The following is a 27,236-nucleotide window of genomic DNA, read 5'->3' as shown; positions in this document are numbered from 1 at the left end:
GTACAGCCAGAACCGGAACTAATCGAAGAATGAAAAGGGGAAATTTCTGAAACTATGAAAACAAAATGACATTCAGTATTTGGAAAGTTCAGCGCCTGAAAACAAATTTCCTAGGGATTTGGAGCCTTCTCCTCAGAATTAACTGTTCTCTTCTATACCGACCCTGAATTCTCAAAGGACTTTCCAGGTGTGAAATGATTGTCTTCATAGACAAACACATGCAGAAGCAAAATTACTTGCACCTTTCTTTTCCAATTAAAGACTTCAACAAAAGGATGAACCTGGACCACTTTGTTTTCCTTGATAATAGTGCCTTCTAAGTTTTACTACTGTAACTTCTGTGAAATCCACGTTTTAGAAGATAAACTGTAGAAAACAATGCAATAGCTAGACTTTTGTTAAGAAGCATTTCATATCTTCCTTTTTATTTCTACAGAAAAATAACTTGAGCTATTGAAGAACAATGACAAAGTAAAGAATAACGGTCAGCAATTCAGGAATACTAACTTAGACCCGTATTTCACATTTTACAACAAATTCCAAATAGAATGAAGAGTTACGCCCGAACAGTTCAGTTTACATAAATACTAGCATAAACTAAAACTATCAGATAAATGAGAAGGGGTTGTAATGACACATACCTTTTTAAAATAAAACAGAAGTGAAAGAAACGAAAACCAATAGACCAAAGAAATTATATAATGCCAAAATACCAGATAAAATGTACATATATAATATATTCTATGAAAAATGTCATTGTTTAGCACAAAATAGGCTAAGTCCTCCAAAAAAAAATCCACAGAGAAGGAATGAAAATGTAAACAAATATCAAAACTGTTTGACTTAACTGTTCATACTGGGAGTCAAAAACACAGAAACAAAAAAATTGAGTGTAACAGTAATAACCCTATAAAGTGTCAGACACTAGGCTCTTTTTATACGTATCACCTAACTTATTCTTTACAGTAGCCACATTAGGCAGGCTATGGCACTATTCACACTTTACAGACCAGTAAAACCAGTGCTTAGAATAGATAAGTAAACTTCCCAAGATCACACGTCTAGTCAGGGGTGATTCTGGGACTTGCACCCAGACAGCCTAATTCCAGCACCCATGTTCTTTATCACAATGTCCCCTCAAATTAGCAAAAATAATATTATTACTAATATTTTTGATATCAATTTATCGATATTACCAATAACCACTAAATTAGCAAAACAAAAAGTATTACCAATATTGATTATACATCATTAATAGCAGGATATGTTGCACAGTTTTGAAAGATATTTAGCAAAATGTTTCCAAAGCATACATTCATTTTCCTAATATTTCTACTTTTAGGAATATAACCCTGGGAAGTAAGTGAAATAAAGGAGAATTATTTGCTGGAAAATATGCATAATTCCTAATATTATATAACAGCACTATTTATAATTATAATAGTCCAAATATCCAGAGGTATAACCAAGTAATTTTTGTTACATTAAAATGTATAATCATTATGACCATACTACAACACGGAAAATAACAAAAAGATACATTAAATACGCAAGAGAACATGTCTGAGAGGGACTAAGAAAGAAATTTTAAAAACCTCATTAATTCGAGGTAGTAGAGTTCACACTAATTTTTTAAAATTTAGTTTCCCATTAATGCTGTTATTTTCTGCAATAGATATATTCTGTGCAGAAAATAGTTTAAAATTATACAGTACAATAATATAAGCAATGTGCCCACTACAAATTTTGACAGATACTAACCATTTAATCAATAGCAGATAATAATAGCGAACATTTATGCACTTACTATATGCTCTGCACTGTTCTATTGACTTTATATGCATTAATACCTTTAATGTTCACAACAATCTTATAGTTGCATTATCTCTAGTTTACCAATTAGGAGAACAAGGCAGAGGGATGGTAAGTCATTTGCCTAAGTTCAGCCAGCAAATAAACTGCAAAGCCAGAATGTGTTCCAGAGCCCACACTCGTAAGAGTTCTGCTCTTTGGCACTCACTGTGTGACCCTGCCTAAAACTCTTATTACTGGAAAGCAGAATAAGGACATAGGTAAACAATTAGTAAGCATAATGTTTACATATGGCAGCTACATGCTGTGTTTTTAGGAAAGCTTACTTTCTGAGCCCAAATTAAAGATAAACCATCTCTTAAGTTCCCCTTTACCAAATTCTGGATTTATAAATGATTTAGAGTATGTTTTTTTAAAAAAGAATTTTAATATGAATAAAACAGGAAAAAGTCACTGAGAAATACATTTTTGTAGAAACAATCTATTTTTTTCTTGTCATTACAACATATCCTTATTCATTTTTAAGTGCTATAATCTGTTTAAATATTTATAAACAGGTGATATTTGAGTTATTTAAAACCAGTTTTAAATTAACTCTATTTTTTATCCAAACACAATCACAAGATACTCTTCTACTCTGACCTTCAGACCTCCAAGGTAGTCTACTTGGCAACTGCCTGCTTGCTGTTTCCACCTGTATATCTTATAAACAGAGCAACTTAATGACGCTCAAAACTACACTCCTGATTCTTGCTCTCCCCATCTCGACACTGCTGACTCCATTCTTCCAGATGTACAGGCAAAACACCTCAGTGTCATCCTTGACTCTCCTCTCTCACACCACGTATGCCATCTGTCAGCATATACGATCTGAGTTTGACCATTTCTCACCACCTGCACCTCTATCACTCCGGTCCTAGCCACCAATTTCTCTCTTAACTGCACTGTCAAGGTACCCTCCTCACCACCTCCCACTCTGGCCCACTACAGTCGACCCTCAACATAACAGCCAATGCTACCCTTTTAAAACTTCAGTCAGATGGTGTCACATCTCTACTCAAAACTTTCCAGCCCATTTAATTCCGGGAAAATGCCAAAATCCCAACAGCAGCCTACAAGGCTGCAGCGATGTGGCCTCCATCTCCCTCTCAGACCTCATCTCCTTCCCTCTGTCATACTCTTCCAGCCACACAGCCATCCCTGGTGTTCCTCACATACAGGCCTCACAGGTTCTACCTCAGTCTTGGCACTGGCTGCTCCCTCTACTTGGAAATCCTTTCCCTAGGATTCCAGATAGCCTGTTTCCTCATGACCTTCAGGTCTCTCCTCACATGCTGCCTTCTCTGAGTGACCTCCTTGATCACGCTCTGTAAATAACAGACTTTTCCACTGTCGCCATGCCCCTTCCCCTGCTTTATTTTTCTCCTTAGTTGTTATGACCACCTGCCATCGTATGTAGATTTTTCTTGTTTATTTGATATATTATCTGTCTCCCTTAAGAGAATATTCAACTCCATACTGGCAGGAGTTTTATAATTCATCTTCATGAACTAGATCATCTCTGAGCATACGCAGGTACTCGGTGAGTAATTGTGTAATCACCAATATGTTACTAAAATTAGAACAATGGTTAAAATCCTTATGTGAGATGAAGCGAGGGAAGAAGCCTTAGAGTAAAACATCAATTATTTTCACAATAAGAAGCAGTAAAGGTTGTCTTAATCTTCTTGGATATTTTTAACTTCTGTTTGTTTTCCTGTATTTGACATATAATGCAAAATCTATAAACTGTATTTAAAATAAATGTATTAAAGTTTGGGTCAAATATACTACTCAATTTTATTTATCATTATCTTTTCAATTTCTCATGACAAACTAAAAAATCCACTTTCAGAATCCAACTCATGACAAACTTTTGGCAATTCTACTTGTGGACTCTCTCTCCTAGCCATTTTGGGCTCTCTGCTCCCAGAGACTGCCCTCACCCTCTCCCCACTGCCTCTGGTCTTTTCAGCATTAACACATCATTTGCAGGGCTAACAGGGTTATCTTTATAAAATACAGATCTACAATACAGCTTATATCATTGTCCATATGAAAAACTCACATACCTATCTAGTGCCTACAGAAAAAAGCAAAAAGCCTCAGTATGATCTGCAAAATCAGTCCAGACTATTGGGAAAGGCACACATCCCACATTTCCTCCCGAAACTGCCAAACTTCCAACCTTTCAAAACTAATTCCAGGATCCCAATCATGTCATGAACTGTCAAAACCTTCATCACTTTGCCCATGTTTTTCTTTGCCTTGAATACTCTAACCCCTTCTATTCCAGGCAAATACCAATTGATTATTCAAGGCCAAGATGATATGTTACCTTCTGTATGAAAACTTCAGAAACTCCTTAAAAACATCAGTCTCTTCCTCCTTCACCGTTTCCTCTGTAACGGAATGGATTATGTGTTGAGTTCACAGACTAAGAGCTTCTCTCCCCAAACTGACTTTAAATTCTAGAGAACTAAGGAATAAATGTGTGCCAATCACACAACACACAGCTGGTGCCCAATAAATGCTTTGAGAAAATAAAACAACATCCTTTGTCAAGCAGACCAATGTCCTCTAGATATTGTTTCTATCATTTCTACAATATAAATTTTTGAACGATAAAAGTTAAATATTTTCAAGTTTTCAAACTTCATGAGCACTTTATGAGGACCCTTTACATCTCAAAACCTATAAATTCTATGGAAAAACTAAATTTCCACATCTCCGAATATGGTAAAATTATGTTTATATGAAAACACTGGCACCATACTTCAGCAGAAAACTTTTTTTGGCACTCATTCACAGGGAGAAATAAATCACTTCCTTCTGCAAATGAATGTTATTGTGGGTGGGCCTTTTATACAGAGAAAATATTTGGATTCAAAGGTTCCCTCCCTGGCACTGGAGAAATTTGTCATGACCAAGGTACTGAAGCTTAGCAGTTCTTAAACTTAGGAATTTTGTACTCAAACATTCAGTAGAACCTTGATTTTTAGAAGAGCCATTAATTCTCTTAATAATCAGCCTAGATTGGAGTATAAAAGCCCTACTGGAGTCGTTTTATTCATGAATGAAAAGAAACAGTGATGCAAGATGACTGAGTTGCAGTTGACTATCTATGGTTTAGCACAGAGCTAGACTATATTTCTAGTTCCTTGCAGGTAGGTGAGGACCTATGTTTGAGTTCTAGCCAATGGGACGTGAGCAAAAGTATGTGCAGCACCTGCAGACCTGGCCCATAAGAACCTCCAGTGTGCAATTTCCCTGGTCTCTCCCCTCAGTTAGCTTGAAGCACATAAGTACCATGGAAGCCATACATGGGAAATGATGGAGCCATAAAATAAGATCAGCCTGGGTCCTTGAATTATTAATCAAAGAACCATCTACTAGTCAGAAAACCTGTTCTGAACTTTATGTGAATAAGAAATCTACTTCTATTTTTTCTAATGGTTGAGCACTACACATTTTGAAATAACATCATTACGCAACAGTTAGCATTATTGTAACTAAATATACTCATTGAGTCTGAAAATAATTTGAGAACTTTAATAAGTATCCAATCCCCTTTATTATACTACCTTTTTCTCATTTCACAAGGAATCATATAAACATCTGATTTTTCCTGATAACCAGTAAATCTTCTACCCAATCTTCCTAACACTATGTTATGCACTATAAAAGAATTTTACATTCAGATATTTATTATACACAAATAATTAAGATGTTTGGTCCCTGATTTATATACATGAAGTACATAAATATATAAAATTTACATGTAATATAAATAAATTAGTTTATAAAATGAATATAAATTATATATTATACATAACATACATAACAATGATATCTGATCCCTGTTTTAAAGAATCATGCCAAACTAACCCAATTAGCATCAATTATCTACCCTACTATGTGCCTGAAGCCACTCAACACACAAGGGTGAAAACAACACAATGCACCCCAGGAGAACTGAATACCTGGCACATTTGTTCTCTCACTACTTGTAATCAACAGCTTCAAGAAAAACAGTTTAGGTTTCGACTTTAGAGTAAAAGAGATTCAGATATGAAGTGTATTTTATCTATTTTAAAAACAGACTTTTTAACACTTCTTAATTTAAATTACAAGTCAAATTGCATTTGGTTTGTCTCTGTGATGAACCATTTGATGGAGGCTTTCATACCAATCTTGTTATATTCCTGACCTTGGGACAATAACACAATTTGATGCTAGTTTCCAGTCACACACCAAATTTATACCTTCTCCCCCTGCACTTAATTTCTAATCCTGGAAAATGGCTAGACACTACTCCAAGAGACAGGAACAAAATGACTTATTCCACTACTGGGAGTGATTGGTTATATACCTACTTAGAGTGTTACCAAGTTTATATGGTACTCATTAAAGACAAAATATGCCCAACAAGTGCTGAACAAATTGTAACAGGTCTTCAATACAAAAAAATAAAAATACTTTGGTTTGGAAGCAAATAAACACCAACATATGAAATGATACGGGAACCTGACTCAAAAAGCTATACACCTTGAGTTGATAGATAGCAACAGCCTGCATAATTCTCTCTCCTTATCCCCTGAGAGTTTTGTTTTAAAGCACATAAGACAGGAAAAAAAAAAAAAAAAGACTGTGCCATTTGGACCTCAGTCCATTGCCAACCTATTTTAGGGTCAAAAAAGCTATAAATTCACCTGTTCCTCTGTGCTATTATACAACTGCAAAACAACTGAGAGGTGGCACTGACGCACATATTTCCTTCCTTTTAAGAATTCAGGTTCCAAAGTAAAACAACAGCCCCCTGAATCCCTTCTTCTCCCCATGGGCAAAAGCTTGGCTGTACTTTTGCCTCAGATCTTGGATACTAGCAGAAACCAGATGGATATTTAGCTTGATGCAAAAGCACTTTTTCCTACAGTAGAAAGTTGACTGGTATTCTTGAGTCCGTCTGATTCTTGGACACTGTTTCTGAAGAGTAAAACAAATGTGTTTCAGAAAGAGAAGGAAAAAAATTATTCATGCAAAGTACTGTTTCTCTTTTCTACAAGTTGGCAGGGAGGGACTGTACAGTGTATACAAAAGGGAGGGAAAAAACATCAATGGAAAAAAGCATTTAATGAGAATATTTAGTAATTAGTAATTGAGAAGAAAACAGCTATACTAGATATCTGTTGCTTATACTGTGACTTACCAGCATGACCTTCAGAGACTTGAAAGTGATATCATCTGAAGCTTATACATAATAAAAGAACTGATGTGTTGTACATTTCTCAGAGTAACCTCATTTCAAGTAAACTTGTGGAGGTTTTCCTTTTTAAATTATAATGGTGTAAAGGAGGTGAAACTAGAAAGTGTTCAATGAGGACAATTTTATATGATGTCTTACCTACAAACAATACTCAAGCAACAAGCAATTAAGCTCCCCTCATGTGCCCAAGTACACTGTCACTCTCAAATTTGATTAAAATAGCATAAAAAGTAAACAAAAAAAATCAGTGGCCAAATGTATTTATAAATGTTGAACCATAGTAATAATCAAAGAAATGTAGAATTGGGGGTTTTTTAAATATCAAATTAGCAAAAACTTATGAAAATATGAAAAATGTCAATGCTGAAATGGTAAAATAAAACAGAAACTCTGACACACTGCCAGGGTTGACAAAAATAAGCACAATCCCTTCATATACTGACTTTGAAAGTCTGTATCTAGAACCTTATAGTGTACATTTCTTTGAATCATTAAAATTCCACCTTTGGTAACTGGCCTAAGGCAAAATCATGACGATATAAAAAGCCATATGGCAAAAGTGTTCATCTCAACATTACTTCTAATAAAAAAAACGCAACCAAACTAAATGCCTAAAAGTATTGGACTGGCTGAGTGAATTATTGTATACCAGCAGGATGTAGCATTAAGTAGTCATTAAAGTTATAATTTTGTAATTTTGCTATATTATAAAATAATGCAATAATTATGACCAACCCAAAATATGTGTAGAGAAAAAGGTGAAGACTAAAATACCAAAAATAGAGATCGATCAAGATGGAGACATAGCAGGATGTGGAACTCACCTCCCTCCCACGAACACATCAAAAATACATCTATTTGTGGAACAATTCTCACTGAAAACTAACTGGAAACTGACAGAAAGACTCCTGTACAACCACGGCTATCAGAAAGATTCACAGGTAATTGTATAGGAAGAAAAAGACCTATACCCCTGGGAGGTGAGTCAGAGGAAAAGGCAGAATACACAGGCAGAGCTACCCGCCTTGGGGAGTGAGCAATGAGAGCCGCAGACTGGATGTCCCTGTCCTGGGACCTATACAGGGGAGACAAGCCCCCTCGGCTGGGTGGAGAACTGCTGAGACAAAAAGGAAAGCCGTGGGAAGCCTGCACTCTGCTCAGGAGACGTACACACGCTGACTTCCCCCAGGCAGGGCAGAGAGGGTGGAAAGAGGTTGCCTGTGACTGCCTCAGCACACGCACCAGCCCAGGCGAAGTGAATGCTCCAGCCACTCAGGCCACGTCACAGCGTGGCACTGGATCCAGGGCTGCCACAAGTGGGGAGAAACCCCAGCCACGGTACACAGAGGCAACATGGCCCCAGGGCGGAGCCTGGGTGGGGCAATGGCAGCCATTACCGGTGCTTACTCAAGCAGCGCATCAAAGCAGCGCAGAACTCTGATGGAGGCCACTCTATCACAGCTCACAAGCTGATATACATCAACAGTCTACATGGGCCCCACCTGCCCTGTAGCACAGCTCCACAACAGGGCAGGGGCCGCAGCGGCTGGGGGCAGTGATCAGCTGTAAGGGACAAAGGGGACCTGGATGGACCACAGGCTGCGTCTGAGCCCAACTATGGAAACAACGGCAGATGGCTGCACAGACAGTGCATTGGAGACCGCTAGGACCTCTGACTGCAGCCGACATGAGCTCAGAGCCCACACAGGCCCCACAGTTCAGCACTCCCCTGCTCTGGGGCAAGGGTCCCGCGCTGGGACCGGGGAAAACACGCTCAACAGGAACAGAGCCAGCTCCAGCCAACCCTCAGGGCCTTTGCTCCAGGAAACTGGGATCAGAGCCCACCCCTGTGGGGCAGTGACAGCCACGGAACAGAGGGGAAGTCCACCTCACGCCCAGCACCTCCATCTCCAGCCACACCCCCTAGCAAGGTGACAGCTGCCAGCACACCCTGAGGAAAGACGTGACTTGCAGCCATGTCAAACCCAGCACTCCAACCAAAGGGACTGGACACATGCAGTCTCTATAGACACGCTCCCACATAAGAACTCCCCTTCAAGACCAGAACAGGAAACTTTTCCCCTGAATTCACAGAGACAGAGAAAGTTAAGCAAAATGAAAAGGCAGAAGAACTGCTCTCAACTGAAAGAGCAAGAGAAAGCCCTTGAAAAAATAATGAAACAGAAAAACAATTTACCAGATAAAGAACTCAAAGCACTGGTAATAAGAATGTTAGGGGAAAACCTGCAACCAGGATACTCTACCCAGCAAGATTATCATTTAGAATCAAAGGAGAGAGAAAGAACTTCACAGACAAACAAAAATTAAAAGAGTTTATCAATACTAAACCTACCCTAAAAGATATGTTAAATGGTCTTCTCCAAGTGGAAAAGAAAAAAAATTCTATAGGAATGGTAAAATCCTACCAAGAAAAGCAAATATATAGTAAGGACTGAGGATCAACCACTTAAATAAGCCAGTATGAAGATTAACAGACAAAAAACTGTAAAAGTAACTATAACTACAATAAACAGTGAAGGGATAGGGACTTCGTGGCAGCACAGTGGTTAAGAATCCACCTGCCACTGCAGGGGACACGGGTTTGATCCCTGGTCCAGGAAGATCCCACATGCCGCGGAGCAACTAAACCTGTGCGCCACAACTACTGAGCCTGAGCTCTAGAGCTCAGGCTCCACAACAAGACAAGCTACCGCAACGAGAAGCCCGCGCACCACAATGAAGAGTAGCCCCCGCTCGCCACAACTAGAGAGAGCCTGCAAGCAGCAATGAAGACCCAACGCAGCCAATAAATAAATAAAATTAAAAAATGAAATAAAAAGTTTTTAAAAAATAAACAGTGAAGGGATAAACATGGAGATATAAAACATGACATCAAAAACACAAAATGTGGGGAAAAGGAGTAAAAATGTAGATATTTTAGAGTATGTATGAACTTAAATGACTGCCAGTTTAAAACAACTAGATATAGTTATAGGTCAACGTATATGAACCGCATAGTAACCACAAACCAAACGCCTACAAAAGATACACAAAAACTAAAAAAGGAAGGAATAGAAGCATACTGCTATAGGGAATCATCAAAACACAAGGGAAGGTTCAAAAAGAAGAAATGAACAAAGAACTAAAAAAAAAAAAAAAATGGAAAAGAAGTAATAAAACGGCAATATGCAAATACCTATCAATAATTACTTTAAATGTCAAAAGACATAGGATGGAGTGTCCCTGTCCCCGTGCTGAGGCACAGCTGCCCCCCGACTCTGCAGGAGACCTTCCAACATCAGCAGACCTTCAAGATGGCGGAGGAGTAAGATGTGGAGATAACCTTCCTCCCCACAAATACATCAGAAATACATCTACATGTGGAACAACTGCAACAGAACACCTACTGAATGCTGGCAGAAGACCTCAGACTTCCCAAAAGCCATGTGGCTGACAGGGTCTTCGTGCTCCAGTCGGATGTAAGGCCTGTGCCTCTGAGGTGGGAGAGCCAAGTTCAGGACATTGGTCCACCAGAGACCTCTCGGATCCGTGTAATATCAAATCGTGAAAGCTCTCCCAGAGATCTCCATCTCAACGCTAAGACCCAGCTCCACTCAACGACCAGCAAGCTACAGTGCTGGACACCCTATGCCAAACAACTAGCCAACAGGAACACAACCCCACACATTAGCAGAGAAGCTGCCTAAAATCATAAGGTCACAGACAACCCCCAAAACACAAGACCAGAGGCGGTCATGCCCACCAGAAAGACAAGATCCAACCTCATCCACCAGAACACAGGCACCAGTCCGCTCCACCAGGAATCCTACACAACCCACTGAACCAACCTTAGCCACTGGGGCAGACACGAAAAAGAACGGGAACTACGAACATGCAGCCGGCAAAAAGGAGACGCCAAAGACACTAAAATAAGCAAAATGAGAAGACAGAGAAGCAAACAGCAGATGAAGGAGCAAGGTTAAAACCCACCAGATGAAACAAATGAAAAGGAAATAGACAGTCTACCTGAAAAAGAATTCCGGGTAATGATAGTAAAGATGATCCAAAATCTTGGAAATAGAATGGAGAAAATACAAGAAACGTGTAACAAGGACCTAAAAGAACTAAAAAGCAAACAAACAATGATGAACAACACAATACATGAAATTAAAAATTCTCTAGAAGGAATCAATAGCAGAATAACTAAGGCAGAAGAACGGATAAGTGACCTGCAAGGTAAAACAATGGAAATAACTACCACAGAGCAGAATAAAGAAAAAAGAATGAAAAGAATTGAGGACAGTCTCAGAGACCTCTGGGACAACATTAAATGCACCAACATTCGAATTACAGAGGTGCCAGAAGAAGAAGAGAAAAAGAAAGGGACTGAGAAAATATTTGAAGAAATTATAGTGGAAAACTTCCCTAATATGGGAAAATAAATAGTCAATCAAGTCAAGGAAGGGCAGAGTCTCCCATACAGGATAAATCCAAGGAGAAACACGCCAAGACATATATTAACCAAACTATTAAAAATTAAATACAAAGAAAAAATGTTAAAAAGCAACAAGGGAAAAACAACAAATAACACACAAGGGAAATCCCATAAGGTTAACACCTGATTTTTCAGCAGAAACTCTGCAAGCCAGAAGGGAGTGGCAGAAGATATTTAAAGTGACGAAGGAAAAAAACCTACAACCAAGATTACTCTACCCAGCAAGGATCTCATTCAGATTCGACAGAGAAATTAAAACCTTTACAGACAAGCAAAATCTAAGAGAATTCAGCACCACCAAACCAGCTTTACAACAAATGCTGAAGGAACTTCTCCAGATGGGAAACACAAGAGAAGGATAAGACCTACACAATAACAAACTCAAAACAATTAAGAAAATGGTAACAGGAACATACATATAGATAACTACCTTAAATGTAAATGGATTAAATGCTCCAACAAAAAGAAACAGACTGGCTGAATGGCTACAAAAACAAGGCCCATATATATGCCGTCTACAAGAGACCCACTTCAGACCTAGGGACACATACAGACTGAAAGTGAGGGGATGGAAAAAGATATTCCATGCAAATGGAAATCAAAAGAAAGCTGGAGTAGCAAATCTCCTATCAGACAGAAGAGACTTTAAAATAAAGACTATTACAAGAGACAAAGAAGGACACTACATAATGATCAAGGGATCAACGCAAGAAAAAGATATAACAATTGTAAATACTTATGCACCGAACATAGGAGCACCTCAATACATAAGGCAAATGTTACCAGCCATAAAAGGGGAAATTGACAGTAACACAATCATAGTAGGGGACTTTAACACCCCACTTTCACCAATGGACAGATCATCCAAAATGAAAATAAATAAGGAAACACAAGCTTTAAATGATACATTAAACAAAATGGACTTAATTGATATTTATAGGACATTCCATCCACAAACACCAAAATACAGTTTCTTCTCAAGTGCTCATGGAACATTCTCCAGGATAGATCATATCTTGGGTCACAAATCAAGCCTTGGTAAATTCAAGAAAATTGAAATCATATCAAGTATCTTTTCCGACCACAACACTATGAGACTAGATATCAATTACAGGAAAAAATCTGTAAAAAATACAAACACATGGAGGTTAAACAATACACCACTAAATAACTAAGAGATAACTGAAGAGATCAAAGAGGAAAACAAAAAATACATAGAAACAAATGACAATGAAAACACGACGACCCAAAACCTATGGGATGCAGCAAAAGCAGTTTTAAGAGGAAAGTTTATAACAGTACAATGCTACCTCAAGAAACAAGAAACATCTCTAAACAACCTAACATTACACCTAAAGCATTTAGAGAAAGAAGAGCAAGAAAATCCCAAAGTTAGCAGAAGGAAAGAAATCATAAAGATCGGATCAGAAACAAATGAAAAAGAAATGAAGGAAACAGTTGCAAAGATCAATAAAACTAAAAGCTGGTTCTTTGAGAAGATAAACAAAATTGATAAACCATTAGCCAGACTCATCAAGAAAAAGAGGGAGAAGACTCAAATCAATAGAATTAGAAATGAAAAAGGAGAAGTAACAACAGACACTGCAAAAATACAAAGGATCATGAGAGGTTACTACAAGCAACTATAGGCCAGTAAAATGGACAACCTGGAAGAAATGGACAAATTCTTAGAAAAGCACAACCTTCCGGGACTGAACCTGGAAGAAACACAAAATATAAACAGACCAATCACAAGCACTGAAATTGAAACTGTGATTAAAAATCTTCCAACAAACAAAAGCCCAGGACCGATGGCGTCACAGGCGAATTCTATCAAACATTTAGAGAAGAGCTAACACCTATCCTTCTCAAACTCTTCCAAAATATTGCAGAGGGAGGAACACTCCCAAACTCATTCTACGAGGCCCCCATCACTCTGATACCAAAACCAGACAAAGATGTCACCAAGAAAGAAAACTACAGGCCAGTATCACTGATGAACACAAATGCAAAAATACTCAACGAGATACTAGCAAACGGAATCCAACAGCACATTAAAAGGATCATACACCATGATCAAGTGGGGTTTCTCCCAGGAGTGCAAGGATTCTTCAACATACACAAATCAATGTGATACACCATATTAAGAAACTGAAGGAGAAAAGCCATATGATCAACTCAATAGATTCAGAAAGAGCTCTTGACAAAATTCAACACCCATTTATGATAAAAACTCTGGAGAAAGTAGGCATAGAGGGAACTTACCTCAACATAATAAAGGCCATATATGACAAACCCACAGCCAACATCGTTCTCAAAGGTGAAAAACTGAAACCATCTCCTCTAAGATCAGGAACAAGGCAAACTTGTCCACTCTCACCACTATTATTCAACATAGCTTTGGAAGTTTTAGCCACAGCAATCAGAGATGAAAAAGAAATAAAAGGAATACAAATCGGAAAAGAAAAAGTAAAGCTGTCACTGTTTGCAGATGACATGATACTATACATAGAGAATCCTAAAGATGCTACCAGAAAACTACTAGAACTAATCAATGAAATTTGGTAAAGTAGCAGGATACAAAATTAATGCACAGAAATCTCTTGCATTCCTATACAGTAATGATGAAAAATCTGAAAGAGAAATTAAGGAAACACTCCCATTTACCACTGCAACTAAAAGAATAAAGTACCTAGGACTAAACCTACCTAAAGAGACAAAAGACCTGTATGCAGAAAATTCTAAGACACTGATGAAAGAAATTAAAGATGATACAAACAGACGGAGAGATATACCATGCTCTTGGATTGAAAGAATCAACACTGCGAAAATGACTATACTACCCAAAGCAATCTACAGATTCAATGCAATCCCTATCAAACTACCACTGGCATTTTTCACAGAACTAGAACAAGAAATTTCACAATTTGTATGGAAACGTAAAAGACCCCGAACAGCCAAAGCAATCTTGAGAAAGAAAAATGGAGCTGGAGGAATCATGCTCCTGGACATCAGACTATACTACAAAGCTACAGCAATCAAGACAGTTTGGTGCTGGCACAAAAACAGAAATATAGATCAATGGAACAGGATAGAAATCCCAGAGATAAACCCACGCACCTATGGTCACCTTACATTTGATAAAGGAGGCAAGAATATACAATGGAGAAGAGACAGCCTCTTCAATAAGTGGTGCTGGGAAAAGTGAACAGCTACATGTAAAAGAATGAAATCAGAACACTGCCTAACACCATACACAAAAATAAACTCAAAATGGATTAAAGACCTAAATGTAAGGCCAGACACTATAAAACTCTCAGAGGAAAACAGGCATAACACTCTATGATATAAATCACAGCAAGATCCATTCTGACCCACCTCCTAAAGAAATGGAAATGAAAACAAAAATAAACAAATGGGACCTAATGAATCTTAAAAGCTTTTGCCCAGCAAAGGAAAACATAAACAAGACGAAAAGACAACCCTCAGAATGGGAGAAAGTATTTGCAAATGAAGCAACTGACAAAGGATTAATCTCCAAAATTTACAAGCAGCTCATGCAGCTCAATATGAAAAAAACAAACAACCCAATCCAAAAATGGGCAGAAAACGTAAACAGACATTTCTCCAAAGAAGATATACAGATTGCCAACAAACACATGAAAGAATGCTCAACATCACTAATCATTAAGAGAAATGCAAATCAAAACTACAATGAGGTTATCACCTCACACCGGTTAGAACGGCCATCATCAAAAAATCTACAAACAATAAATGTTGGAGAGGGTGTGGAGAAAAGGGAACCCTCTTGCACTGTTGGTGGGAATGAAAACTGATACAGCCAGTATGGAGAACAGTATGGAAGTTCCTTCAAAAACTAAAAATAGAATTACCATACGACCCAGCAATCTCACTACTGGGCATATACCCTGAGAAAACCATAATTCAAAAAGAGTCATGTACCACAGTGTTCACTGCAGCTCTATTTACAATAGCTAGGACATGGAAGCAACCTAAGTGTCCATCGACAGATGGATGGATAAAGAAGATGTGGCACATATATACAATGGAATACTACTTAGCCATAAAAAGAAACGAAATTGAGTTACTTGCAGTGAGGTGGATGGACCTAGAGTCTGTCATACACAGTGAAGTAAGTCAGAAAGAGAAAAACAAATACAGTATGCTAACACATATATATATGGATTCTAAAAAGAAAAAAAGAAAAAAATTGGTTCTGAAGAACCTAGGGACAGGACAGGAATAAAGATGTAGACGTAGAGAATGGACTTGAGGACACAGGGAGGGGAAAGGGTAAGCTGGGACGAAGTGAGAGAGTGGCATGGGCATATATACACTACCAAATGTAAAAAAGACAGCTAGTGGGAAGCAGCCACAAAGCACAGGGAGATCAGCTCAATGCTTTGTGACCACCTAGAGGGGTGGGATAGCGAGGGTGGGAGGGAAATGCAAGAGGGAGGAGATATGGGGATATATGTATATGCATAGCTGATTCACTTTGTAATAAAGCAGAAACTAACACACCATTGTAAAGCAATTGTAAAGATGTTAAAAAATATTTTTAACATCCAATAAAGATGTTAAAAAATAATTTTTTATTAAAAAAAATGAAAAAAAAAAAAGACATAGGGTGGCTAATTGAATTAAAAAACAAGATCCATATATACGCTGCCTACAAGAGACCCAGTTCCGAGCTAAAGACGTTCACAGTCTTTAATTGAGGAGATGAACAAAGATATTTCATGTAAACAGAAACGATAAGAAAGCGGGAGTAGAAATACTCACATGAGACAAAATAGACTGTAAAACAAAGGCTATAACCAAAGACAAAGAAGGGCACTATAGAATAATGAAGAGATCCATACAAAAAGAGGATATTATACTCATTAACACATATTCACCCCATACAGCAACATCTAAATTTATAAAGCAAATACTAACAAGCAAAAAGGGAGAAATTGGCAACAACACAATAATAGTAGAGGACTTTAACACCTCACTTACATCAATGGACAGGTCATCCAGAAAATCATTAAGGCAACAGTGGTCTTAAATGACACAATAGACCAGCTGGACTTAATAGATATCTACAGAACATTACATCCCAAAATGGCAGAATATACATTATTTTCAAGTGCACATAGAACTACAGGACAGATCACATGCTAGGCCACAAGTCTCAACAAATTTAGGAGGATAAAAATTACATCAAGCATTTTTTCCTATCACAAAGGCATGAAACTAAAAATCAATTACAGAAGGAAAAATGGGAAAAGAAGAAACACGTGGACACTAAACAATATGCTACTAAAAAACCAATGCGTGAATGAAGAAATCAAAGAGGAAACAAGAAAATAGCTCAAGACAAATGAAAATTGAAACACAACACACCAAAATCTATGGGATGCAGCAAGAGCAGCTTTAAGAGGGATGTTTATAGAGATACAAGCCTCCCTCAAGAAACAAGAAACATCACAAACAACCTAACCTACCACCTAAAGGAATTAGAAAAAGAAGAACAAACAAAGCCCTAGGTCAGCAGAAGAAAGGAAATAATAAAAGTCATGGAAGAAATACAGACAATAAACAATAGAAAACATCAATGAAACTAAGAGCTGGTTTTTTTGAAAACATAAACAAAATTGATAAACCTTTAGCCAGGATCACCAGAAGAAAAGAGAAAGGACCAAATAAACAAACAAAAAATAATAATAATAAATGAAAGAGGAGAAATAACAACCAATACCGGAGAGATACAAAAAATCATAAGAGAATACTATGAACAGTTATGTGCCAATAAACTGGACAATCTAGAAGAAATGGACAAATTTCTAGAAACATACAACCTTGTCAAGACTGAATCAAGAAGAAACAATCTGAACAGACTGATCACTAACAGTAAAACTGAATTTGTAATTTAAAAAAATTCACAGAAGTCCAGGACCTGATAGTCTCACTGGGAAATTCTATCAAACATATAAAGAACTTACACTTATCCTTCTCAAACTATTCCAAAAGAATTAAAGAGGAAGGAACACTCCCAAAATCATTTTATGAGGCCCCCATTACCCTGATATCAAAAAGAGACAAAGACGCTATGAAAGCAAAATTATAGGCCAATATCTTTGATGAATATAGATGCAAAAACCCTCAAAACAATATTAGCAAACCTAATCCAACAATATATAAACAGGATGATATACCATGATCAAGTGGGATTTATTCCAGGGACACAAGGATGGTTCAATATTCATAAAGCAATCTATGTGATACACCACATTAACAAAAGAAAGGGTAAAAATCATATGATCATCTCAATAGATGCAGAGAAAGCATTTGACAATATGCAACATCCATTTATGATTAAAATCTCTCAAAGCTGGTATAAAGGGAACATATCTCAACATAATAAAGACCATTTATGACAAACCCATAGCTCACATCATACTCAATAGTGAAAAACTGAAAGATTTTCCTGTAAATTCAGGAATAAGACAAGGATGCCCACGCTCACTACTTCTATTTAACATAGTATTAAAAGTCCTATACTATACATAGAAAATCCTAAAGATGCTACCATAAAACTACTAGAGCTAATCAATGAATTTGGTAAAGTCACAGGCTACAAGTTCATATACAGAAATCTTTTGCATTTCTATACACTAACACTGAACTATCAGAAAGAGAAATTAAGGAAACAATCCCATTTACCAAAAGAAAAAAATACAACAAAAAGAATAAAATACCTAGGAATAAACCTACTTAAGGAGGCAAAAGACCTGAACTCCGAAAACTATAAGACGCTAATGAAAGAAATTGAAGACACAAACAGATGTAAAGATATACTGTGTTCTTGGATTGGAAGACTCAGTATTGTTAAAATGACCATACTACCCACGGCAATCTACAGATTCAGTACATCCCTATCAAAATACCAATGGCAGTTTTCACAGAACTAGAACAAAGAGTTTTAAAATTTATATGGAAACACAAAAGACCCCCCAATTGCCAAAACAATCCTGAGAAAGAGCTAGAAGGGTCACATCCACTGACTTCAGACTATACTATAAAGCTACAGTAATCAAAACAGTATGGTACTGGCACAAAAACAGACACACAGATCAATGGAACAGGATAGAAAGCCCAGAAATAAACCCATGTACCTACGGTCAATCAATGACAAAGGAGGCAAGAATATACAATGGAGAAAAGACAGCCTCTTCAATAAGTGGTGCTGGGAAAACTGGACAGCTACATGTAAAAGAATGAAATTAGAACATTCTCTAATACCATATACAAAAATAAACTCAAAATGGAATAAAGACCTAAATGTAAGATCTGAAGCCATGAAACTCCTAGAAGGGAACATAGGCAGAACACTAACACTAATCGCAGCAATGTTTTTTTTGATCCATCTCCTGAAGTAAAGTAAATAAAAGCAAAAATAAACAAATGGGACCTAATCAAACTTAAAAGCTTTTGCACAGCAGAAGAAATCACCAACAAAACGAAAAGACAACCAACTGAACAGGAAAAAATATTTGCAAATGATATGACCAACAAAGGGTGAATATCCAAAATATACAAACAGTCCATACAACTCAAATCAAAAAACAACCCAATCAAAAAATGGGCAGAAGACCTGAATTGGGCTTTTTCATAAAAAGACATACAGATGGCTAACAATCACACGTAAAGATGTTCAACACGGCTAGTAGAGAAATGCAAATCAAAACCGTAATTAGATATCACCTCACACCTGTCAGAATGGCTATCATCAAAAAGTCTACAAATAACAAATGTTGGAGAAAGTGTGGAGAAAAGGAAGTTTTTCCAACCACAGTATAATTTTTCCAATTACACTGTTGGTGGGAATGTATATTGATACAGCCACTATGGAGAACAGTATGGAGGTTCCTTAAAAAAACAAAAACAGGACTACCATATGACCCAGCAATTGCACTCCAGGGTATATATATCCAGAAAAAAATTAAAACGCTAATTCAAAAAGATACATGCACCCCAATGTTCACAGCAGCACTACTTATAATAGCTAAGATCTGAAAGAAACCCTAGTGTCCACCAACAGAGGAATGGATAAAGATGTGATACATGTATACACAATGGAATATTACTCAGCCATAGAAGAGAATGAAATTCTGCCATTTGCAGCAATGTGAATGGACCTAGAGAATATTATGCTTAGTGAAATACGTCAGAGAAAGCCAATTGTCTGATATCACTGATATGTGGAATCTAAAAAATAAAACAGACGAATGTATATAACAAAACAGAGACAGACTCACACATACAGGAAACAAACTAGCTGTTACCAGTGGGGAGAGGGATGGAGTGAGGGGCAAAATAGGGGTATGGGACGAAAAGATAAAGATAAAGACTACTATGTATAAAATAGATGAGCAACAGTAATATATTGTACACTGAATTATAGCTGTTATTCTGTAATAACTTAATGGAGTATAATATATGAAATACTAAATTACTATGCTATACAACAGAAATTATTATGTTGTGAATCAACTATACTTCAATAAAAATTTTTTTAAATAAAATACCTATAAAATACTAGTTGTTTTCTTTGTTTAATAGAGCCATGAGTAATTTTTGTAATTTTCTGTAAATTCCAAATTTTTATATTGGGTATACAATGCCTGTATAGCAAAGAAAATGCAAAACCTTTCTAACAGCATTAACAACAAATATGTTCATTTAATTTTAGAAATGCTACAAAGTAACAATCACAATTAACTACAGAACATTATAAGTAGTAATACAATGTTGCAATGAAAATATTTATCTTACCTTTATTATTTCAAATGCTGAAGCAGTATAAAACAAAGTTCCATTAAATATAATGCTGGGGCTTCCCTGGTGGCTCAGTGCTTAAGAATCCGCCTGCCAATGCAGGGGACATGGGTTCGAGCCCTGGTCTGGGAAGATCCTACATGCCGCGGAGCAGCTGGGCCCGTGCGCCACAACTACTGAGCCCATGCGCCACAACTACTGAGCCCGTGTGCCTAGAGCCCGTGGTCTACGGCAAGAGAAGCCACCGCAGTGAGAAGCCTGCACACCACAATGAGGAGTGGCCCCCGCTCGCTGCAACTAGAGAAAGCGGTGCACAGCAACGAAGACCCAATGCAACCAAAAAAAATATAATGCTGGATCCATACTGAATTTACTTCCTATTCTCCACAGATTACAAAACATCATGTTATTCTCTCTAGTCACAATATCCCAGGTATGGCTGACACGTTCATGGGATTTGCTGTTACCAGATCTCACTCTTTGAAGTTAAATTAAATCATTCTTAATTACCTAAGTGTGATTCACTTCCTAAGTTAATTGATTTACAACCAAAAGTACATTCACAATCTCTCTCTACTAGATTCTCACCTCCCTCCCTCCCCTCCCCCTCCCCCTCTCTGGTGGCTTACAAAATAAAACACAGGCAATTATAATAAAAAATCATACCAAAATTTTTATATCAAGTCTTGTTCTTTGAATATATATGACTTTCATTATAATATATAATATTGTAATACACAAATAACTAGCATCTAGTATTTACTATTCCTTATGACTTATTTAATAATGTCTTTAATAAGGAACATCAATCGCTAATAATGTAAAATTCCGCATGTAGTAATAAAGTTGCCAGATTTAGCCAATAAAAATACAAGATACTCAGTTAAATCAGAATTTCAGGTAAACATGACTAATTTAGTATAAGTATGTCCCATGCAATATTTGAGACAAAGTCATAGTAAAAATTTATTCGTTGTTGATCTGAGATTCAAGTTTAACTAGGTATCCTGCATTTTACCTGGCAGCCCTAGAAGTAATGAAGAGATTATTAAAGCTTCGGAAGCAAAATTAACTCAGTTATTTACATTTTGACCTGCAATAGAGTAAAAGAATATAAAGGAGGGAAATGTGTAGAAGGAATTACCAGTTACTGGTGCAGTAACCTCCACATGAACTGTACTGGGCAGTTCGCATGTCAAATGATCCATTTCATTCTCACCCAAACTCTGTAAGATAGGTATTACCCTTATTGTACAATTGAGGAAACAGAGTCTCTGTGAGCTTAGTAACTAGTTTAAAGTCCAGCAGCTAATAGTCTACTACAAACAATGGGGTATACAAAGTGAATGACTGAGCCAACTAATGAATTCTGTTCCAACTCCCAGCTATGATGCAGAAGAATGTTAACTCTAGACCTGACATATAGAAACTCACTATCAACACTGACTGAATTCACTGAATATTGTTAAAAGTGCCTTGACTCAGCCTGAATTTAAGTTGTATTACACGTACACTCCCTTGAGATCAACTTGACACAGTAAGGAGACTATCCCATTTAGATAATAAGAGGTTGGTTTTCTCAAATAAAGCTAAAGTGGACTTAGAAGTCACCTCAGAAAATGTACTGCTTGGAAAATATTTGTTGACTTGCACTGGTTTCTAATATGTAGAGTTATTGCTATATCCAGGCAGTGAAAGTATCAGATGAATGTATTGTAAAAGAATTGAGAGTGTCTTAATTATATGGAAAATCTTCCTCCCTTATACTATTACTGGCAAGAATTCTCCAGATCTATATTTATTCATTCATTTATTTTCTATATAACTTTTCAGCTGCTACTGTGTGTTAAGATCTGGAGATTTCAACATAAAGAATAAAAAGTTAAGGACAAAATTTAACAGATGTATTTATTCCCAGGGCATTTTAGGTTAAAAGCCAAGGTTTTGCCACAATCTCCATCTACATCCACATTTCTTTCCCAGTTTCCACACTACTCCCCATAGTAATTTTCCTACCCCCATCAAAGCAATATAATTATTCTGTGACTCTTCTATTTAAAACCCTTTTTAATCTCTGGGAACAATAATGTAAGTATGATTTATAACTGCATTATAAATTCATTCCATTATGGCTCGTGAATACAAATTACTCCAATTAGGGGATAAAAGCCTTCTGCAATAAAGTTGTAGCTTTCATTTACCGTCAGTCACAAAATACTCCTATTTTCAAAATAAATTAAAAGTTGAGGCTGTTCCTCCACATATTTGTAAGTTTTGTAAATCTACTTCCTTTCAGTGAATAAAATATATACAGACAATGGGGAATTTAACATCCACAATGTGCATCTGGTTTAAGATCTTAAAAGGAGTCAGATTCCTTGAGTTACAGTGTAATGTTTCAAACAAAAACAAAGTTACCTAAAATGTTAAATTATCATTCAGCTTACCAAAAGTAAAATTATATTTTACTGCTCACTACAGAATCTTAAAATTGTTATTTAACTTCTCTGAGCCTCATTTCTCTGGTTTGATATATGGTATATAGAGGTACTGGCTTAGTCTCTTCCAGCTCCAAAATTCTTTGTGTCTTTAATTCTGTAAGTCTTAATCTATCTTTTTATCAGGCACAGCATCTTTTTTCTTCATTTTGTAGATCACAGAAGAATTCTAAAATAAGCATATTAGTTGGTATATTACTTCAGACAAATGTATATCCTGGCTATTTGTGTCTATAATGAATTCTAGAATTATGTAAACATAAATATTATTAATATTATACTCCTCATCTACAGAAAGCTGATGCAGAAGCGGTCCCAAATGAATTTGTTTGCCTGTAGCCAAATGAAACAAAATTTCAGAGTCTCACAATTAATTGGAAGAGAAAACTAACTGGCTCTAAACAAAAGGCTCACTGCTTAGGCATACGTATTATAAAGCAGTTTCCACGTCAGGTAAACTACTTTACAAAAAGAATACTTCAAAAAAAAAATACTTCCCAAAGAAAATGATTTCTACCTGGAGTTCAGTTCAAAGCAAATATTAGGTGAACAGGTTTAAAATACAAATTTACTTCGAAAAATACCTTCATTAGAGGTTCAGTAATGGTCCTTGGCAAAAAAGCATTACAAAGCAAGTTGTCTGAACAGCCGTTCAAATCTCTGGTTTCTCTTTGGTTTTAGGCTCTAACTGGCATGGCCATGACCATGCACTGAATTTAGGTCAACCATGGCTAAAAGCTGTTTTCCACTAAGAATCACTAGGTATTTAACAATTTTTTTTAAGCTTCATGGTTAAAACTTAACAGATCCTTTTATATGCAGGACTTTTCAGAACCTTTAATAAGCTAATATTTGTTGTGACTCTCTTAAGAGGCAGATATCCTCTTTGGCCATACATTCTTTTTGGAAGGAATCATTTTACACATGTTATTAACTAATCGTACAGGACAGAGCTTGGAAAATCTGGTTCAAAGAATCTGGGTCAGTTTTCTGAGTCACTTTTTTACCACTTGTAACAAACACTCTGAAATGTTAATGTGCTTTTTTACCTTTGGACGTTTTGAGCACATGACCTTTTCCCAAATCTGCCCCATGCTTACAGCTTGGGGTGATTAAGATTTACCACAGAATAACTGCAAATGCAAAGACCAAGACAGAAGAAATTTTCAACTTCTAACATTCAGAAAATAAGATTTTGCAGTAAAACAAGAGCCTTGTAAATCAAGTTGTTATCTTGACGGAAGATTATCCTTCCTTTGCCATCTTTGCTCAGCTGAACTACAGACTCCTACCCTAAGGAAGACCTGAGAGGAAAAGGAAGAATCCTGCCTGTTTTTGACACTGAAAGAATTGTAGGAAAAGAAGGGGAGAGAGGCACTGAGATGAGTAGACATGTCAATTCCTTTTTACTTCTCGTGGTCCCACTCTGCTCACAAGCTCCTTTCTCCATAGGACCTGGGTGGAGCCGTATCAAAGTAAACCAGTTTACTGGCAGGCAGGGGATCACTGAGGTTTAGCTTTCCTGAACTGTGCGGGGTAGACCAGATGCAGATGTAGTTATGAATCTGACCAAGAAGCTTCTCAGAGGGAGATCACTGCCATAAATTGAGGTAGCTCTGGAACAAGGTCTGCAGGGTGGACTTCTCAGGACGTGACCAAGTGGGTATCACAGCCTGGGTTCCATGGTCCGGCAAAAGCCAAGGAGAAGACTGGAGTCACCCAGTGCGTGCCCCCTGAGAGAGACTTTTTTAAATGGACCATGAGTTCATCAGCCACCAGCATGAGCACTGTAGGTCAATGAGGCATTCAGCAACCAGGGAATCAAGAGACGCTGCCTCACAGATAAGGGCAATGGTCAATGGGCGCGAGGCAAGTAACTCTGCCCCACCCACTACCCTGTACACCTCGCCATCTTGGAGAAGTGCTAGGAAGAAGGGTGACATACCTGAGAGACGAGCGATGTTTCCTAGAGAGAAGTATTATTACCCAAGGATATTGTTTATATTATAAACTCAAACTACTTTTAATCTCGACTGGCTTTAATGGCTGTTTTGCCTTCTAAGCAACGAGTAAATAAGCCTTACTAGAAAGACCATATCAATTACATATAAAATAAAGTACACATTTCTCTGCATATCTGAGTTATAAGGGGTGGATTTTATTCCCCAAGGAAAAATTTTCCTCTAATCCTATCAGAACTTCCACTACAACCCTCAATATGGCATCAGTTCTAGATCTAAGCTATTGTCTTCTGTATAACACATCTAAGTAAATCCTACCATCCCTCAAAGTTCAGCCCAAATCCCCACATTTATCACAAAGTCTTCTACTTTTACCTCACTCATCTCTCTTCTCACTGACCTCCTTGGACAAAGATAATTTTAGGCAAGATGGTTGATCTCCTGAGATGACAATGATCCCTTTAAAAAAACACTGAGGAGTTTCCCCAGGAGTTTCCCCAAGAGTTTACCTAGCTCCTGACCCTCCCAGGCCTCTCACCAGCCCTGCTGCCAAGGGGAACAGTTCTATCATAATCAGAGGCCAGACCAATGTCGACACAAATGCTTGGGATTCAGCCAGAACCGATGACCTGGAAAAAGCAGGAAGTCAAACATCCAATAAACGGGATGTCTACAGCACCTGTCTCTCATCACAATTAGAGGAGGCAACCATGACATCTATAACCTAATACAAAACATTTCTTGCCTCCAGGGAAAGTGCTCCTCCCAGCTAAAAACAAACAAAATCACTTTTGAAAGATTAATCAATTTGCCTTGGTGTATATTCAATTCATTTGAAAAATATGAAATAATAGAATCCTATAACCAAAATAAAGAATTTTTTGGACTTACATAATATAAAGTACCTCACACAGTGAAAAGAAAAAACACATTCTTAAAAACCTGAGTCAGTTGTAATTAACTCTTAATTATCTCAACATATTATTGATCCTTTATTGATTTAATCCTAAGGTTCATTTTATCTATTGCTCTGCAAAATTCAGGAAGGAAAAAAAATGGGGAAGTTTCCAAAGTCTGTTTTTGTTTTATTTTTTTCTCTCATATATTTACACGCAAAAACTTCTTAAAATCAAATAGTTAAAATTATCTTTCAGTTGTCCATCACTGAGAAAAACAGATCCACAGGCTTAGTTCAAGTCCCAGTATGTATTATTAGCTAAAAGACCTTGGACGAATTACTTAAACTTTCAGTCTCAGGGATTTTCATTACTATTTATAAAATAAGGACAATAACAGCACTACCTAACTCAGGAAGCTATTATAATGGCAAAATGAAATGGAGCCCTCCAGTAGGTGCTGTAGGAAGGCAGAGGAGGGCAGGCTTAATTGAGCAGCAAAGGCTTAACTGAGCAGCAAAGCAGGGATACTTGATCGTCGTAAGATATACGACACTGGATTGGAAGAAGGAAAGGAGGAAAATCATTCCATGAAGAACTATGATATACAAAGGAATAAGCTGAGACCCAAATACTACAGGAATACACTATGGAGGGCTTTGGAAGGCATATGAAGGCAGGCAATTTTCAGTTCCATGGCACCTGGGTGATATCAGGTTGATCAGCTTACCTTCCTTCCTTCCTACCACCATGATCACTCTGTGTTCCAGGTCTGGGTATCTGCTAACTCTCTGCCCTATCCACACTTAAACAAGTTCAAAACCCTCCTTCTCCTGCAAGCCTCCTCTCACTAACCTGCCTACCATCTCTCCTTTTCCTGATCTCCTATAAAACATAGAAGCTGCTAAAAAAAAGAGAGAATTGCATTTAGTTATATCCTATTTTAGGCTGCTCTCTAAATATTTCTTTTAGATAAACCTTGTTCAAACAATTATAAGTTCCTGAAGGACAGTGATGATATCCAAAAACTAGAGTAAAAATACCACCAAGTAATTTTTAGATAATTGTATTATAGTTTAAAAAAAAGACATAGCTTCTCTTGATCCTCAGAAAACAACCAACCAACCCAACTGGAAGGCAAATAGTGTCCATGATATGAGAGTTTCCATTTCACAGCTGAGGACACTGAAGTCTAAAGATGGGACAGGACTGGCTTGAGGTCACACGGATAAGGAACGGCAAGCTGACGTCACTCCTTCACGGTTGCCCACGTATATTCCAGAAGAGCGCGAGACTCATATTAAAGTACTGAATAGTCCTTGTCTTACTAAAAGGCCATTTGCTGGACAAAAAAAAAAAATGGTAAAACAACTAAAAGACCTTAAAATAGTTTTGCTTCCCACCACAGGGGAACATCTAAAT

General features: G+C 37.3%; 1 protein-coding gene across 4 annotated transcripts in view; it reads right to left on the bottom strand.

The window, feature by feature from the left end:
- BMPR1B (bone morphogenetic protein receptor type 1B) overlaps positions 1–27,236 on the bottom strand; it is a 430,873-nt gene that overhangs the window by 364,088 nt on the left and 39,549 nt on the right. Inside the window, exon 2 of one of the 4 annotated variants that reach the window (XM_068542463.1) lies at positions 4,190–4,253. The exons of the other annotated variants lie outside the window; for them this stretch is intronic. The gene's annotated coding sequence lies outside the window, so the exon portion shown is untranslated. The remainder of the gene's footprint in view (positions 1–4,189; positions 4,254–27,236) is intronic. 4 annotated transcript variants of the gene reach the window in all.

The sequence above is a fragment of the Eschrichtius robustus genome, chromosome 4 (assembly GCF_028021215.1).
Source record: "Eschrichtius robustus isolate mEscRob2 chromosome 4, mEscRob2.pri, whole genome shotgun sequence".
Classification (NCBI taxonomy): Eukaryota; Metazoa; Chordata; class Mammalia; order Artiodactyla; family Eschrichtiidae; genus Eschrichtius; species Eschrichtius robustus.
This window is presented reverse-complemented; position numbering and strand designations above follow the sequence as displayed.